Source organism: Homalodisca vitripennis, chromosome 8, assembly GCF_021130785.1.
Source record: "Homalodisca vitripennis isolate AUS2020 chromosome 8, UT_GWSS_2.1, whole genome shotgun sequence".
Taxonomy (NCBI): domain Eukaryota; kingdom Metazoa; phylum Arthropoda; class Insecta; order Hemiptera; family Cicadellidae; genus Homalodisca; species Homalodisca vitripennis.
The window spans coordinates 107,133,636-107,149,433 of NC_060214.1; the positions used below are offsets into that span (position 1 = coordinate 107,133,636).

Below are 15,798 nucleotides of genomic sequence, written 5' to 3' on the forward strand. Positions count from 1 at the left end.
TATAGTTTTATAGGAGTCTTTAGGTAAATAAACTTATTTTTAGCGCAAATCTAAAATTAGTAGAAGAAGCGTTTTGTGATCAAAAACACATTCATTTGCATAAATTTTTATAAACTGTAAACCTTACTATATTAGGTATAATTTATTTACAATAAACCTAGAGAACACTGTAACAATAAATAATTGTGTGAAAACCTAAGTTTTTTATTGTTTATGGTTAGTAGAAATGAAAATTGTTACACGTTTCTAAAATAGGGGTAATTACTTGATGACAACTGTTATTCTAATAACTTTTTGGAGTTTTGTAAAATTTTTTAATAACCTAAAGGTCATAAATCTTGTATGTATGTATATATATATATATACATAATACATATATATATATATATGTGTATATATGATATATATATATATATATCGTATATATATATATATATATATATATATACGATTGGGAAATTTTTAGATGAAAGACCGAAAAACACTTTACCCACTTCTAATTTTATCACTCATTTAATTACTATGATCTTGACTATGAACAATTTTAAGTTTCTAGACAAAAACTTTCTTCAAATAAAGGGCACAGCGATGGGGACAACAATGGCTCCTTCATACGCCAATCTTTTTATGGGGTTACTCGAGAAAAACTTTTTATCAACCCAAAAATTTCAACCCTTGGCTTGGTTTCGTTATATTGATGATATATTTCTTGTTTGGAATAATGGAATGGAACATTTGAAACAATTCCTAGAAGAATTAAACGATTTTTCATCACTAAATTTCACCTGGAAAACATCGCCAAATTCTGTGACCTTCCTTGATGTAGACGTTTTATTAAACAGCGGTCGTTTTAAAACTAAAATTCATGTCAAGGACACAAAATAGTATGCAATATTTACATTATGATAGCTGCCATCCACAGTATGTAAAGAAATCTATACCCAAGGGTCTTGCTCTAAGAGCTAAGAATCTATGTACAGATGACACTGACTTCCAAAATTATGTAACAACATTATCAAATTCATTAATCAACAGAGGATACCCTGCAAAATTAATTAACAGTGAAATAGCTAAGCCTAAAAACACAAACCAGGTTTTAAGTGTTGTGGAAAAAGATGCCAAATTTGTAACTCAGTACCATCCTGGATTATACAAAGTAAATGGAATTATGAAGACCGCCTACAAAATATTGGAACAATCTCCAGAAACAAAGGATCTTTTTAATAGACCTCCTAGAATTATTTTCAAAAGACCACCAAATCTGAAAAATCTATTAGTTCATCCAAAATACATTAAAGATAAAGACAACAGTCAAAATTTCAAACACAAATACCATCCATGCAATAAACCACGCTGTGGAATATGCAATATGATGCAATCTACAAACTGTTACAAAAGTTGCGTTACGCACAAAAAATATTCTATTGCAGAAGATATCACATGTAACAGTGAAAATGTAGTCTATAAATTATCCTGTCAACATTGTCCTAAAGACTACATTGGAGAAACATCTACGTCACTTAGGCTGAGGATGAACAATCATCGTGCCGATGTTCGACATCAAAATTTACTTAGACCCGTATCTGCACACGCTGTCCAACACAACAACAAAACCTTTGAAAATTGTTTCTCTCTAATTGGCATCAAGAAGTTTCAAAATTATGACAATAAAGAATACACAAAATTATTACTAAGAAGATATGAACAAGCAAACATAATGGCTCTTCAATCAAAATCACCAGTTGGATTAAATTTGAGACACAGCTAATTTAAATTTATTATTCAAACTTTTTTATCTGTCTCTGTGTTTAGGAAAGGTTACATGTTTAATTTTCTTCTTTGATACCATATGTTTTGTTTTGTTGTTTCCAATGTTTTTATAACCTTCATTTTTATATTTGTTTATATTTTATTGTATACATGCTTTTGATAATGTTACTGAAAAGTAACGAAATATTAAGCTTTTCAAGTTGAAGAAACATGTTTTGTTTTCTTTTATACCTATATATATATATATATATATATATATATATATATATATATATATATATATATATATATATATATATATGTAGTATATTAATATACTGTTATAAAACTATAAAACACCTACAAAAGTAAATAAGAAGGTGAAACTATATTTTCTGCAAAAAAGATAACAGAAACGTCATTCGGAAATTACTTCGCTGTCATAGAACAATAAAAATACCAGAGCTGTGTTTGGCAACTCTTTTCCGATGGTATATGAATTAGGTCGATACTTGATTGATTACGTATTATAACATTAAGCGGGCGGGCGGGCCTGCGGGTCAAATAAAATAAACGGATATCCGTTGATTGGCAATCGGTGGGTTAAAGCAGTTTCTTACAGCTTCTTTATAATCAAAAGTTTTCTTTTACCATAAGAGTTGTTAAAAACAGCCCCTTATGGCTAGGGCACACAAGAGATACTGCATTGATTTATTCATATTACAGTACATAGAACGCTGGTTCACGAAAGTGTAGTAGTCGACCAACACAACCACTCAAAACAATCATAACCTTAAAATGACGTAATTGCCTGCTTGGTACTTGGCCTGATTTCTATAACACGTGGCTCTTACTTCCAGAAGCTTTCTATTGGCAATTATTTCAACTAGTTATTGATATTTCTCCACATAACTCGCTTTTTACTATATTAGCGTGGGCTCTTAGAAAGGTTTACAACAATAAACACCGAATTGAATTTTCTTGCACTTAACTCTATTTTTGGTTAAGTCTTCAGTTAAACGCCAAACAAAAACAAGGCAGACTTGAGACAGAGTCCAAACAATATCAGTGCATAGAACCAGCGCCTTAAAAACCACGAGAGATTGGTCTTGCAAACCATTAATAAACCAGTTTTAAAAGTTACAATGTTAATTCCTGCGGAAATGGTTTATTTGAATCCTCGAAACCTAGTTCTATATTATTTTTGTAACATGTAGCGACGGCATTGTCTGCAGTATTGTTATACTCTCAAATTCGTCCATCGGCAATAAAGAACTGTTAAGATTGATATTAATGGCAACAAACGGTCAGATTCCGTTATATGCCCCCAACGCTTAAACTGTTTTCAATGAACTTAGAACGTTATAAAACGATGTAGTTCAGTAACAGAACTAACATTATGCCCTCAACGCTAATTTTTCATTTACGGATGATTATAATGAATTACAATTGGTTACTAGCTAAGAAAAAAAAAGGGTACTTACGTATTATATCGACCACACCCCTACATTTCTCCAAACAAAAACTAAACTCTTTATTGAAAAAAACACACAAAACTTGTTTTTATTCTTGATCACACTCCGCCACCCAAAATGCGAGTGCCTCCGGCCATAAATAAAAGCGGACTTCGGCAGCACCTTTGCCCCGCGCTGATGTCAACGAAAGAAAAACATCCCTCGAGATAGTACCTATCAGTAAAATACCAAATTCTAGAGGGGTTGATCAGAAATATAAATTGAATTGTAATGGAAAGGCAATTATGTACCGTGCAAAAAACTTAAATAATCATGTGATGCCGCGCGGCCTGCCGTAATCGGGATTCTCGAGATAGATAAGATAACAGCGACAACAATACCGACCGCAAGACCTGGAAATGCTTGTTGATTGATGGAATGTTAGTTCTGTTACTCAACTACATCGTTTTATAACGTTCTAAGGTCATTGAAAAAGTTTAAGCGTTGGGGGCATATACGGAATCTGACCCAACAAACTACTAGAATGTTGATCATTTTTATGTTTGCTAATCAACCAAAACCTAATTAAATTAAATTTGGCCGATTTGGTTAGTGACGGACCATTGTACAGAATTCACTACTTTTGCCGTTGGATCGCGCTGTGATCTTTCCAGTGGGGTTTCTACGTTTTATCGTTTCTGAGACTACAACTTCATATGCAACTTTCATATTAACTTTCATATTCATATGAAACTGGACGTGAATACCGACATGGATCCATTTTCTACCTAGTTCAACCCGTATTCTCGTGTTAAGATGGAGTTATTGAAACTAAATCAACTTAAATATTACTATTTTTCGTTTCTCACAAAACTCGATTGTTATGAATGAATGATCATTTAGTCTTTAGTATACATTCATGTATGTTCACTAGAAACAACTAACTTTATTTTTATGCATTCAATGCAGATGGTTATATTTTATATTTTTAACCATCCCAAAAGTTTAAAAGAAAGTAAGCATCTTAGTATTTACTGACTAAATTGTCACATCATATATATAGGTTCGCTATTATAGAAGTTTGGATCTTGTGGATTAGCCATTCATGTCTGTTCCCCACAAGCTTTATTTTTATGTATTCAATAAATTTTATGGTTTCAATATTTGATATTTTAACCGTCCCAAAAGCTTTAAAAGTAAGTAACTTATTACAGAAGGAAGTCCGGTATGGTCTAGTGGCTAGGATACCTGGCTCTCACCCAGGAGGCTCGGGTTCGATTCCCGGTACCGGAATATACTTTTTTGTCGATTCTATTTTTAGACGAATACTTAAGAACAAAATTTGAGCTATGCTTCTAATATAACTGATAAAGGGATATCATTTTTTTATAAAATTTTAAAATTCATCCATTTTTATTGAAACTCTGTTTATGATGTTATGTTACACATTTCTTTTGTATAGTGTAAAAGATCGGAATACTGGTTCAGAACTCAGGTTTTGATATAATAATATTTTTCGTAACCGTCTTAAATACGATATGGCAAATTGTGTAAATTAATATTTTCACTTAACTGTACAAATAGTTATAATTGTAGGACCTCGAAGACAAATTTAACATTTTTGTTGTACGAGTATCACTAGTTGTTACGTGAATCTAGTAATCTTATCTCATCTTTTATATGTCCATGAAAGTGGTAGGTATGTAAAATGCTGACATGTTGCATGACTCACAAAGCTCTTATCCTTAAAGAGCCCCAGTACTTAAAGGAGAGGCTCTTATACCGGGAGGAGGTCTCTGAACGCATCATCTGACAAAACGGTAATCTCCATTTTTCCCAAAGTAAAAGAGATGGGGAGGAGGGGCTTTTCGTACTTCAGTTCCAAATTGTTCAATGACCTCCCCTTACAAGTCATAAGAGTAATTTCTTGTGAAAACTGTAAACAAGTTGATAGGTACTGTATATATTCTAAATATATACTCGCAAGATATTGTGTGCATTAAGTAAGAATAATTAATTTGTTATTAAGTTTTTTCTTTATCTTTTAGGTTAAGTTTTTTTTATGTGTATTTATTTGTAATTTACTGGACAACATTTGATTTGAAAAGCAATTGCAAGTTGAGATACGCGGGCTGTTGGTGATAGAGTTGTGGCTTAAAAGTAATATAAATTTTATTTTTAAATAGATAGTACACGATATCGTTTAAATATTTAGATTTATACCCATTTTAATTTTTTTTAATATTCATTTCTAGGCCTTAGGCAAATTGTAGTCACAAAATCGCTATGACATCATATAAAGGTACCTGAAGAAGAGATCAGATTGCAGATCTTGAAACGTAGCGTTACTGATTTTTTTGGTAATTCTAAGCAATATATGGGTCAACCTCGATTTTTCTCATATTACAATATAATGTTCCAATAGTCAATTAGAAAAGGAAATGACTAGAATTTCTTGCCGGAAAGCAGTTATAGGGAGCAGTCAACCGCGAGAATTACCTATTAGTGATCAGGGGCACTGACGTGATCTTTGCTTCAAATTTGGAACTACTCGAGTTAATTTTTTTTCCTAAAAGAGCAAGCAGCGCGAAGCGCTGCGCAGCGGGCAAGCATCGTGCGTGATCTTCGTATATACTGAATTGATTAAGGCCAAAGGAATGACACAGATTCCTTTACCAGATTTTCTCGGAGATTTTGTATTGGGCGGATTATATTGGTTTACTTTGCTTTCCAGCATGTAATTATGTGTTTAAAAATTGTTTTACATACATTACCTACATTATATTGTAATATGTAATAACAATTTATCAGAAATTTTTAATAAAAAAAAAGGATCACGCACGATGCCTGCCCGCTGCGCAGCGCTTCGCGCTGCTTGCTCTTTTAGAAAAAAAATTATCTCGAGTAGTTCCAAATTTGAAGCCCAGATCACGTCAGTGCCCCTGATCACTAATAGGTAACTCTAAGCAATAAATGACCGTCTGGCGGTTGCCTGCTCCCTATAACCGCTTTTCCGGCAAGAAATTCTAGTCATTTCCTTTTCTAATTGACTATTGGAACATTATATTGTAATATGAGAAAAATCGAGGTTGACCCATATATTGCTTAGAATTACTATTTTTTTGTATCACTGAACGATAGTATATGTCCGGAAAAAATAGTTTTTCCTTCATATTAAGATATTTTTTACGTAGGCTATATCAACGTGTTACAGTACTGTACAATAAATACAACAGCCCACATGCCCAAATGCATGTAAATTAAGGTTGTTTTTACAACCAACTCCAATATCGTTGTTTTTCAATAGAGCTTTAAAGGCATGTACCATTTGTAGCAGCCATCATGTAAAGGATCCACGATCCTTTGATTAGGGGTTGCCTTTTGTTTCTTTGCTACAGCCCTAATTGTTCTCTACATTACCTTTAGCACTCTTTAACTGAATTACTTACGCTTGGGGTAAATACTACGTTACGTAGGCTAAATAAAGTTATTTAACAATCCTAATTTATTGTTGTATTCACGTTTGTATTTCGATATTTCAGATTGAGCAAGGCTAAAAAATTGGACACGTTTTACTAATCCCAGAAAAAGAGTAATCCCTAACAAATGCCCAAAAAGTTATGTCATGTTACCTTCACAAAACTATTATGATTGCCCAATACACAAAGCAGAATCGGATGTTGGCATATTTTGTCACGCCAAAAACTTCCTAATTTTATTTTTCCAATTAAAACTCCATGCAGACTTAGTCTTTTCCCGTACATAGAGCAGCACATGAAGTGTACATATATATGTACACTTTATGGTTTCAATTGAATTGTTGTCTCATCATCGCGACAAATCGCTTCGCCTTGGTGATGTAATCGGTTAAGATATTTTTTGACAAAATGTTTTTAAAACATTGAAAACGGGTCTTTAAAATACCTTTTCTGAGAACAAGAAAAATACCAAGCAATTTTTTTATCATCCCACGAAAGTGGTAGGCTTTTGAAGCAGAATTTTTTGGGACATCTTCTAGTTAGGTTCAAAAAGTTTATAGATAGAGCAAAGATAAATAAGGATGTGAATTTTTACTATATGTAAATAAAACATGACTGGAGAAAACGTGTTTTTATTTTCTGAATATTTTCCTTCAAAGAACGATTATTGCTAAAAATGCCATTAAAAATTTACATTTAACTGAAATCTATATACTTATTTATACTGTCAAAAATTCAAATCTTCTCTTCAGCCTTTCTTTGAGGCTGTGTTTTCACTTAGGACAACAAGCTAAGGAAACCTATAATTGCCCTTAATCCTAAAATAACCTTCCTGCTTGCTTCCGGAGTGATAGTATTATCAGATGGTTAGGTTGGTTTGGTCTCCTGTCGAGACGCCTTGAAAAGGGATAATGGGATTTATACCTCTGTCATGTTAACTTGGAAAAAAGGGAGGAAAAAACTTGCTCTTTTCCAGTCGCTTTCTGTAAAAGAGGGTAGGGGAACGTACTTCAAACACTTTAACAGTAAGGGAACTCCACCCACTCCAACAGCCATCCTCCGTAATACCTATCGATCCACACTTTTACACTATAATCTTGAAATTTGCAGTTAGTGATGTGACGCTCTTGGACTTCTACGAAATTGACCAGAGGTAAATGACACATCGATATTCGGTGTTACATTGTGTAGGTTCAACCAGAAGGTACAAGTTAACCAAAGTGGCTCCTGAGGTTTTCTGAGCCTGGTATAACATTGCAGACAAGGAGATTGCAATTGCAAAAGGTATTAGGTAATATTTTAATTTAATATTATAATTAGGTAATTTTTAATTTAAAACTATTTAAATTAAAAATTAAAAATGGGGAGCATGGTTGAGAATATTTATACACCAATTTTCAATTTTCGTCCCATATTTTTTGTATTCAATTTTATAAATATTGTAATATGTAAAAAATATTTATAAAAATGAATAGCTTAAAAATAAACAAATCATACCAAAGCGTTGTGGCACGCCTAAGTCAGGAATCACAACCACCATGTTGTGTGTCAACTTCAATAACTCTAAAACTTGCACTTAATAAAAAAAAACTATACATATTTTTAACCTAGCTTGTAATTATGTATTAGGTTAGTTATTTGCCTGAAGAAGAGATAAGATTGCAGATCTAGAAACGTAGGGTTACTATTTTTTTTTTTTTTTTTTTTTTTTTTCCGCTGAACGATGGCAAATGTCCGGAAAAATCCTGTTTCCTTCACAATCCTTCCATCGTCAAAAATAAACTTCAAACAAAGAATTTATTTTCTACTTAAAATAATTGTTTTAAGGAATTTATTTTTTTTATAATGAAACAGGCATGTCACTCAATCCTATCCATATTTTTAACCTAGCTTGTAATTATGTATTAGGTTAGTTATTTACCTGAAGAAGAGATCAGATTGCAGATCTAGAAACGTAGTGTTACTGATTTTTTTTGTTTCACTGAACGATGGCAATTGTCCGGAAAAAATACTGTTTCCTTCACAATCCTTCCATCGTCAAAAATAAACTTCAAACAAAGAATTTATTTTCTACTTGAAATAATTGTTTTAAGGAATTTATTTTTTTATAATAAAACAGGCATGTCACTCAATCCTATACATATTTTTAACCTAGCTTGTAATTATGTATTAGGTTAGTTATTTGCCTGAAGAAGAGATAAGATTTCAGATCTCGAAACGTAGTGTTACTGATTTTTTTGTTTCACTGAGCGATAGCAAATGTCCGGAAAAAATCCTGTTTCCTTCCCAATCCTTCCATCGTCAAAAATAAACTTCAAACAAAGAATGTATTTTCTACTTGAAATAATGTTTCTTAAGGAATTTATGTTTTATAATAAAAGGCATGTCACTCAATCCTTATTTCGTTAATATCCTTAACTGTTTTTCTTTATGGAGGGGGGGGTGGTTATATGATATCAAACACTCCTTGGAGATTGATCAAAACATTTTTTTTCTATTTTTCCTCTCTTCTGCAAGAGGAGTGTCATCAAAACTTTCTTTAAAGATCGAATAAAATTATTCGCACCGAAATCCATCCGATCCCATTACCTTAAACTACAGAGATAAAATAGTACAAAGGTGAAAATATGAGTACGCGAAGAAACTTCCACCTTATCCCCATGAGGAGGGAAACAACCCAAAGTAGTCATCTAAGACGTGATAATGTGTGGATGCGAGTAAATAAGAGGACTTCAAGTAACATGACGATACCTCCTGCTCCGAGACAGCTGATGAGAAATGTGATCCGCTTGGAACATGTTAAGAAGGGAGCTTTGACTCTGAACCTCTTCTCTCTGTTCCGTACATGTCAAAACTTGATATTCTTACCACTTTTCCCGTACTTACTACATTCAGTTGCTGGATCCTTTTCTTTCTTTCTGAATTTCGTAACAATTTCAAATTAAACAATATTAAAATTTGTACGTATAAGTTCTTTATTTTGAGCAAAAATCTCATTGGCTCATCTTACTAACGTTTTCGTCCAGTTATTTCCACTATTTTCGAATACAAGTAAACACTTTTTTTCAGGAATTCCTTTAAAATGTTTCCTCTTTTCCTTTTCCAGTCTTAGATTTTTCATAATTCTTGTAATAACATTGTCCAGGGCCGAACCACAAGCATATTGTTTTGTATGGCTGAAATCTATAAGTACAATCGTAACTTTGAAAAATAAAGAATTTCATTTAAAAAATACATCTTAAAAAGTTAATAATTTTCCTTCTGCCTGTCTTCATGTATTGTGAATTTTGGACGGGCTGAAAATTTTAAACATGAATTTTACTTTCCAATTATTGTTAAGTTATGGAAATAATTTCTACGCCGGTTATAATGTAGAATCATAACCATGTATTCTCCCACATGTCAAAACACTGACACCCATGAGTGTAACACTGCCCTAATACTGCCACTAACAATATAACGTTTAAAAAAAGTGAGAGACATGTCACGACGAGTCTATTTATTCGACGGCTCTTCGTGTCAAGTCTTTCATGTTTTAAAATTCATATAAGTTACTTTCTAGAATATTATATATATATATATATATATATATATATATATATATAGTGTTGTGTGAATCTATGATAAGAAGTAGTGGAATTGCTTGCAAAGAAATATGTTTGAATAGATTCGGAAATTTTTAAAGAATATGAAAATTGCATGTGGTTTTATGATTTATTTTTGAACTTAGCTTGTTTTAACACTATTTTTGAAAGTAGCACAGGCTTGAACTTCATAACTGTTTTTGACTGTGATATTTTTCAGAATTCTGGTCCTATGTTACTCACCATGTTAGTTATCTCGTGGGGTTAAGAGTGTGTGCCACAAAAAACTGAACTTGGAGCGGTGAAAAATAAATGTTACACAGTCCTAAGTTAAACACTTAGTCTCAAATAAAATTCATCATAGATGCCAAAAAAAGCAAGGTCCATGATATACATAAATATTTACTGTAGTAAAAATAATAAAGGATAAAATATAGAATTTAAAATTACAACTATTCTCGAGTTACTTGATAGATGAGGCTGAAATGTCACATACTATTTCAGTATGAGATCTTTTGTTTGGATCCATTAATTTTTTACCCAAATTCCAAAGAACATATGCGAGAAAGGTCCGTAAAAACTAAGAATGAAAGCTTTTTGAAAAATAGATTATGGGGAAATTTGTTAAACTCCACTATATCTAGGACCAGTTTGATGCCAAATTTTAAAACAGCACTGACTACAAGTTTCGACAAGTATGAAGACGTGCTCATGCACGATATAAAATGGCAAACTATCTCTTGAGAAAATGCGGAGAATATATTTTTTTAATATCTTTGGAATCCTTTGCTATTACAGAAATTGGTCTGTAATTAGAGTTCGTGGACCTTTTCAGGAATCAGCGTGAACATCTTGATTTTCCAGATGAAAGAAACTGTTCAGTTAGTAATATCCGATGAATTTATACAGAAACACAGGAGTAATAAAATATACCTTTTAAAATCTATTTTTGTTTAATTGTACAGAACTTGAAAAATAAAACTAATAGTGAATTCTGGTAAACCTTTAATTCACAAGCTGGCAGACGGGTCACCATCAACCAATAAGGGAGGAATGGCAATGTTTGGCATACTCTTATGTCACATGTTCTAAGCGCCACTGTCGTAACTAAATGGGGGGTTGGACGGAATAGAGCACCCCTAAAATCCGTAAAACAAAAATAAAACATTAAATTAATACTATTTGTTAAGAAACATTTACCTTGAATCTAACCTTTATAATTTATTTAAAGTTATATTTAATCAGATTGATTCCATATCCCCGATGTGGTGTGCTCTTAAATCAGATTCATCCCCCTAAAGCCAATTCCTAGTTACGTCACTGCTAAGCGCTATTAATTTCATCTCCATCAAAGTTTCATCAAAACACTTATATACGGAAGGAAGCGAAGTTGTCTCCAAACTCTGAACATTGTCAGTGACAACCCTTTGATCAATATTGACAGCTTGGACCTTCCAGGGTCCTCCATAAAATACGAGTATGTGGGATGCTTGTTGTAATTTATGGACTTACGTACAAGATGGAAGTTGTCAGTGGTTGGTTATAGCGTGCAGACTATTGTGCCTTGAGTATTTAGGTTAGTGTTTAATATTAATGTGTTTTATTGAGTTCGTGTCTTAGACTAAATATGTATGTATCTTAGGGGTGACATACGTTGTGTGTAGCGATCCCTCACATACGTGGAAGAACAATGTGGTATAATGTTTTTTTTAACCTATGTTGTAATTATATGCCAAGTTAGTTATCCACCTGAGGAAGAGATCAGATTGCTGATGTCGAAACGTTATGGTATTAAGTTTTTATGCTGGTGACCGATCATAAATCATTGTCACCTTTGGTTACCTAATAACTGTAATTTCTCATCATTCTTGTAACAATAAATAAGTAAAAAATAGCAAGGGTTTTTTAACACCTTAAGATCTTTTAACGTTTAAGATCTTTGTATAACATTGTAGTAACTTTCTATAAAAAATAAATATGTTTGTAGTCTGACTTTCTTAACTAGATATCTATTTTTTATTCTTTTTATAATATTTTGTTCTGAATACAATTCAGCGGTAATTTTCCGGTTGCTTTCTCGAATCTATTGTATAGATTGACTCAATATACACCGTCAACCACCCAACCCAATCACTCCTCACTCTGAATAAGGTTCAAAAATAGAAACTGTGTAATAATTATTGCATATATAAGTGAATTAAAAAATTAAAAGGTTTTTTAGAATCCCATTTTATGTACTTTATATTTGTCCGTTTGTGCGCATATGTGTGTTTTTTTATTTATATACAAAATTCATAATTGTACGCACTGTTAGTTATACATCAGTAAAACTGTGCAGTTAATTATTTAATAAGAACCAAATTATCCAGCGCTAAAATTGGATGGTTTCAAAACGACGAGTAAAAATATACAATAAATTATAAAATTTCATTTTATTTGGCGGGATCAGAAGGAAGTGGTACATTTTTCTGTTTATTGTTGTATATAGATTAAAAATAAATTTGTAAAAGAAAGTTTACATTACATTTCTTGAAAAATTTTACAATTTTGAAAACCAAAAATCATATCGTTGTCCTTCCGAAAAAATTTATTTCGAAAAATTTAATTACAAATGGGTAGTAAATTTGAATAATAAATAATTATTTATATATTAGTACATATGCAATGCAGACGGGTGGTTAGTTCGGGAAAAGCTAAAAATAATATCAATGTTTTATAGGTTTATAACAGTTATTTATTACAATTTTATTGTTACTTTCTTTCTTTTTATGTTCAATATTTTAATAAGACGTGTTATGTAATTGGCTTCAATATGTAAATTTTTTCATGTATATAGTTTAAACGTTTAGTGAATCAATGAAATCAATTCGCCAACAGGACAAAAAAGTCGGAATTAAGCTTTTTGTAATATTTCATTACTTAAAGTATCAAGACATTATTCAACATCCTACTACGGAATTTAAATTTTGGTTGAACGCTAAACCGAATCTTATTAGTTGTAATTTTTTTTAAATTTTACCTCGCCGTGTAAATTTACTTTCTTAGTGCAATAATTACAGTACAGTAATAATTATAAACGAATGCATCATCTTTCAAATTAAAAATTAATCACAAAATCATCCGGAAATTTCACTGGAACGACTGTTCAGGGCGCTATCCGACGGCCAGGCCTAGTATTGTCGATTAGCAATATACTGTAAACTGGCATCTATATATTTGGATTGTCGTTGATCAAAGGTATTCAGAATTAAGATTTTGTTATACATAAAAACAACTAACTAAGCGACTTAATAAACTCTTTTTTATGTGTGTTTGTTAACCCTTTAAGTGCCAACGTCCGTATATACGGACGTCAGCAATTTGTGCATAGAGTGCCAACGTCCGTATATACGGACGCCGGCCGTTTGTGCATAAAGTGCCAACGTCCGTATATACGGACGTCTCGTTTTAGGTTTTTTTTTCTTGCCTTGTGTATCAACCAATCAGGTTATACTTTTTCCTTGTTGTAAAGCGGAACATCTGTTTTACAATGAGGACATATCGATTTTATTCGATATATCGAATGTTATATCGGTAATTACATCTGAACGTCTGTGCTGTGAAGAGAAGCAGACAGCTGACAGCACTGGTGCGTCTAATACCTCAGTTGGTTTTCATGGTTATGTTTGTTGTCAGTTTGCGTTTATTTTACTTAGACGTGTTTTCATTAGTTAATTTGTTTGTAATTGTTTATTTTTTCATTTGAAAATGAACAGAGAAACACCGAAATCGCCAGTAAGTGAAGGGACAGTTAGCAACTTCTTGAAGAGGATTATATAAGTGATGATTTCGTGTCTGATGTTGAAAAACATTGAGAGTGACGATAACAGCAGTGATATTTTTTGCTGATGACACTGATGTTGACCCGGACTATGTCCCTGAAGATTCATTTGATCAACCCGGCCCTTCCCACACCGTATTAGGTAATCCTAGACTAACACTTAGCCGCTTTACCCGACCCCCCTGTGTCGTCATCTAGCGATGATGAGGCTGATCCTAGGCCTAGTCCTACTCCACCACAATCTAGGCCTAGGGGAAGACCTAGGAAAATACCTAGGAATGTACCAAACTGATCAATCCAGTTCTGAAAGTGACTCAGAGGATGGTTCTGGGTGGGTAGATGTCGATGAAATAAATGACCAAGGATTCCAAAAGCCATTTGCCTTCGGAGAGGTTCCTGGGATCAAACATGCACCCCCAAGAAACTCTTCTCCCATGACATACTGGCAATTATTTATTCACTGTAGGATTGTTAGATATTTTTGTAAAATACACAAATCAATATGCAAAAAATTTTTTAGCCTACCATCAACAGTCCCTAAAACCCCACAGTCGTGCCAAAAACTGGAAAACCCGTTAGCTTATTGGAAATTCAGGCTTTCATTGCTGTTTTGATAAATATGGGCCTAAAGAAACAACCAACAATTTATAGTTACTGGTGGACAAGCTCTTCGCAATACATACCATATTTTTCAAGGATGTTCAAACGAAACAGATTTCAGGCAATTTTACAGTTTTTCCATATGGTTGACACAACTAATCTCGCTAAACCTGGCCAACCAAATTACAATCCTTGTGCTAGATTCGACCCCTTAGTTGACCATGTAAACCGTTTATTCAAACATATTTTACCCCTGATAAAAATATTTCTATTGATGAAAGCATCATTGCTTCTAAGGCTCACACACAACTTAGACAATACATGCCGAAAAAACACCACAGATGGGGTATTAAACTTTGGATGCTTTGTGACGCAATGACACACTATTGCTACAATTTTTTTGTTTACAGAGGATCGAAAGGAAGTGACAAAGACACTATTATGGAGAAAGGTTTAGGTTATTATGTTGTGGTGAAATTGTTGGGAAATGGGAAAATTTATTGAACAAGGGCTATCACATATTTATAGGACAATTTTTTCACCTCACTCAAACTTGCAAAGTATTTATATACAAAAATGTACAGCCCTAACAGGAACTGTTCGTTCCAACCGAAAAGGAATACCAAAAGATTTACTGCTAAAATTTGAAGTAGGAAAAACTAAATATTAAGAGGAAAGATCATATGCTGATGGTTGGGTTTAGAGAAAAGCAGTCGCAAAAAAAAACAAGTGATTCTATTGTCTACAGATGACAAAGCAGGACAAACTCAAAAAACCAAGAGGCGCGGCACAACATTAGTTATTAGCAATAAACCAAACATAATCAGGAACTACAATGCATTCATGGAGGTGTAGATGGCAATGACCAAATGTTATGTTCCTATATGGATGACCGTAAGTCAATAAAGTACTGGAAAAAAGTTACCTTCAGTATTTTCAACCGTATTATTTTAAATGCATATATTTTTATACAAGTTGAATACCGATAAACCATTGACCAGAATTTTATTTACTGTAAAATTAGTTGAAGAGTTATCGAAAGATTGGCTTCTACAGAAGGAAGGGGAGAAATTTCACACCTCCTGAAACTCCAAGAACGGCCCAAGGTGGTG

General features: G+C 32.9%; 1 protein-coding gene and 1 non-coding gene across 2 annotated transcripts in view; both read left to right on the top strand.

Moving 5' to 3' along the window:
* Nucleotides 1-15,798, top strand: part of LOC124367847 (RNA binding protein fox-1 homolog 3) — a 608,215-nt gene that overhangs the window by 314,936 nt on the left and 277,481 nt on the right.
* Nucleotides 4,425-4,496, top strand: Trnae-cuc. The gene has a single exon. It is a non-coding gene; the product is annotated as a tRNA-Glu (tRNA).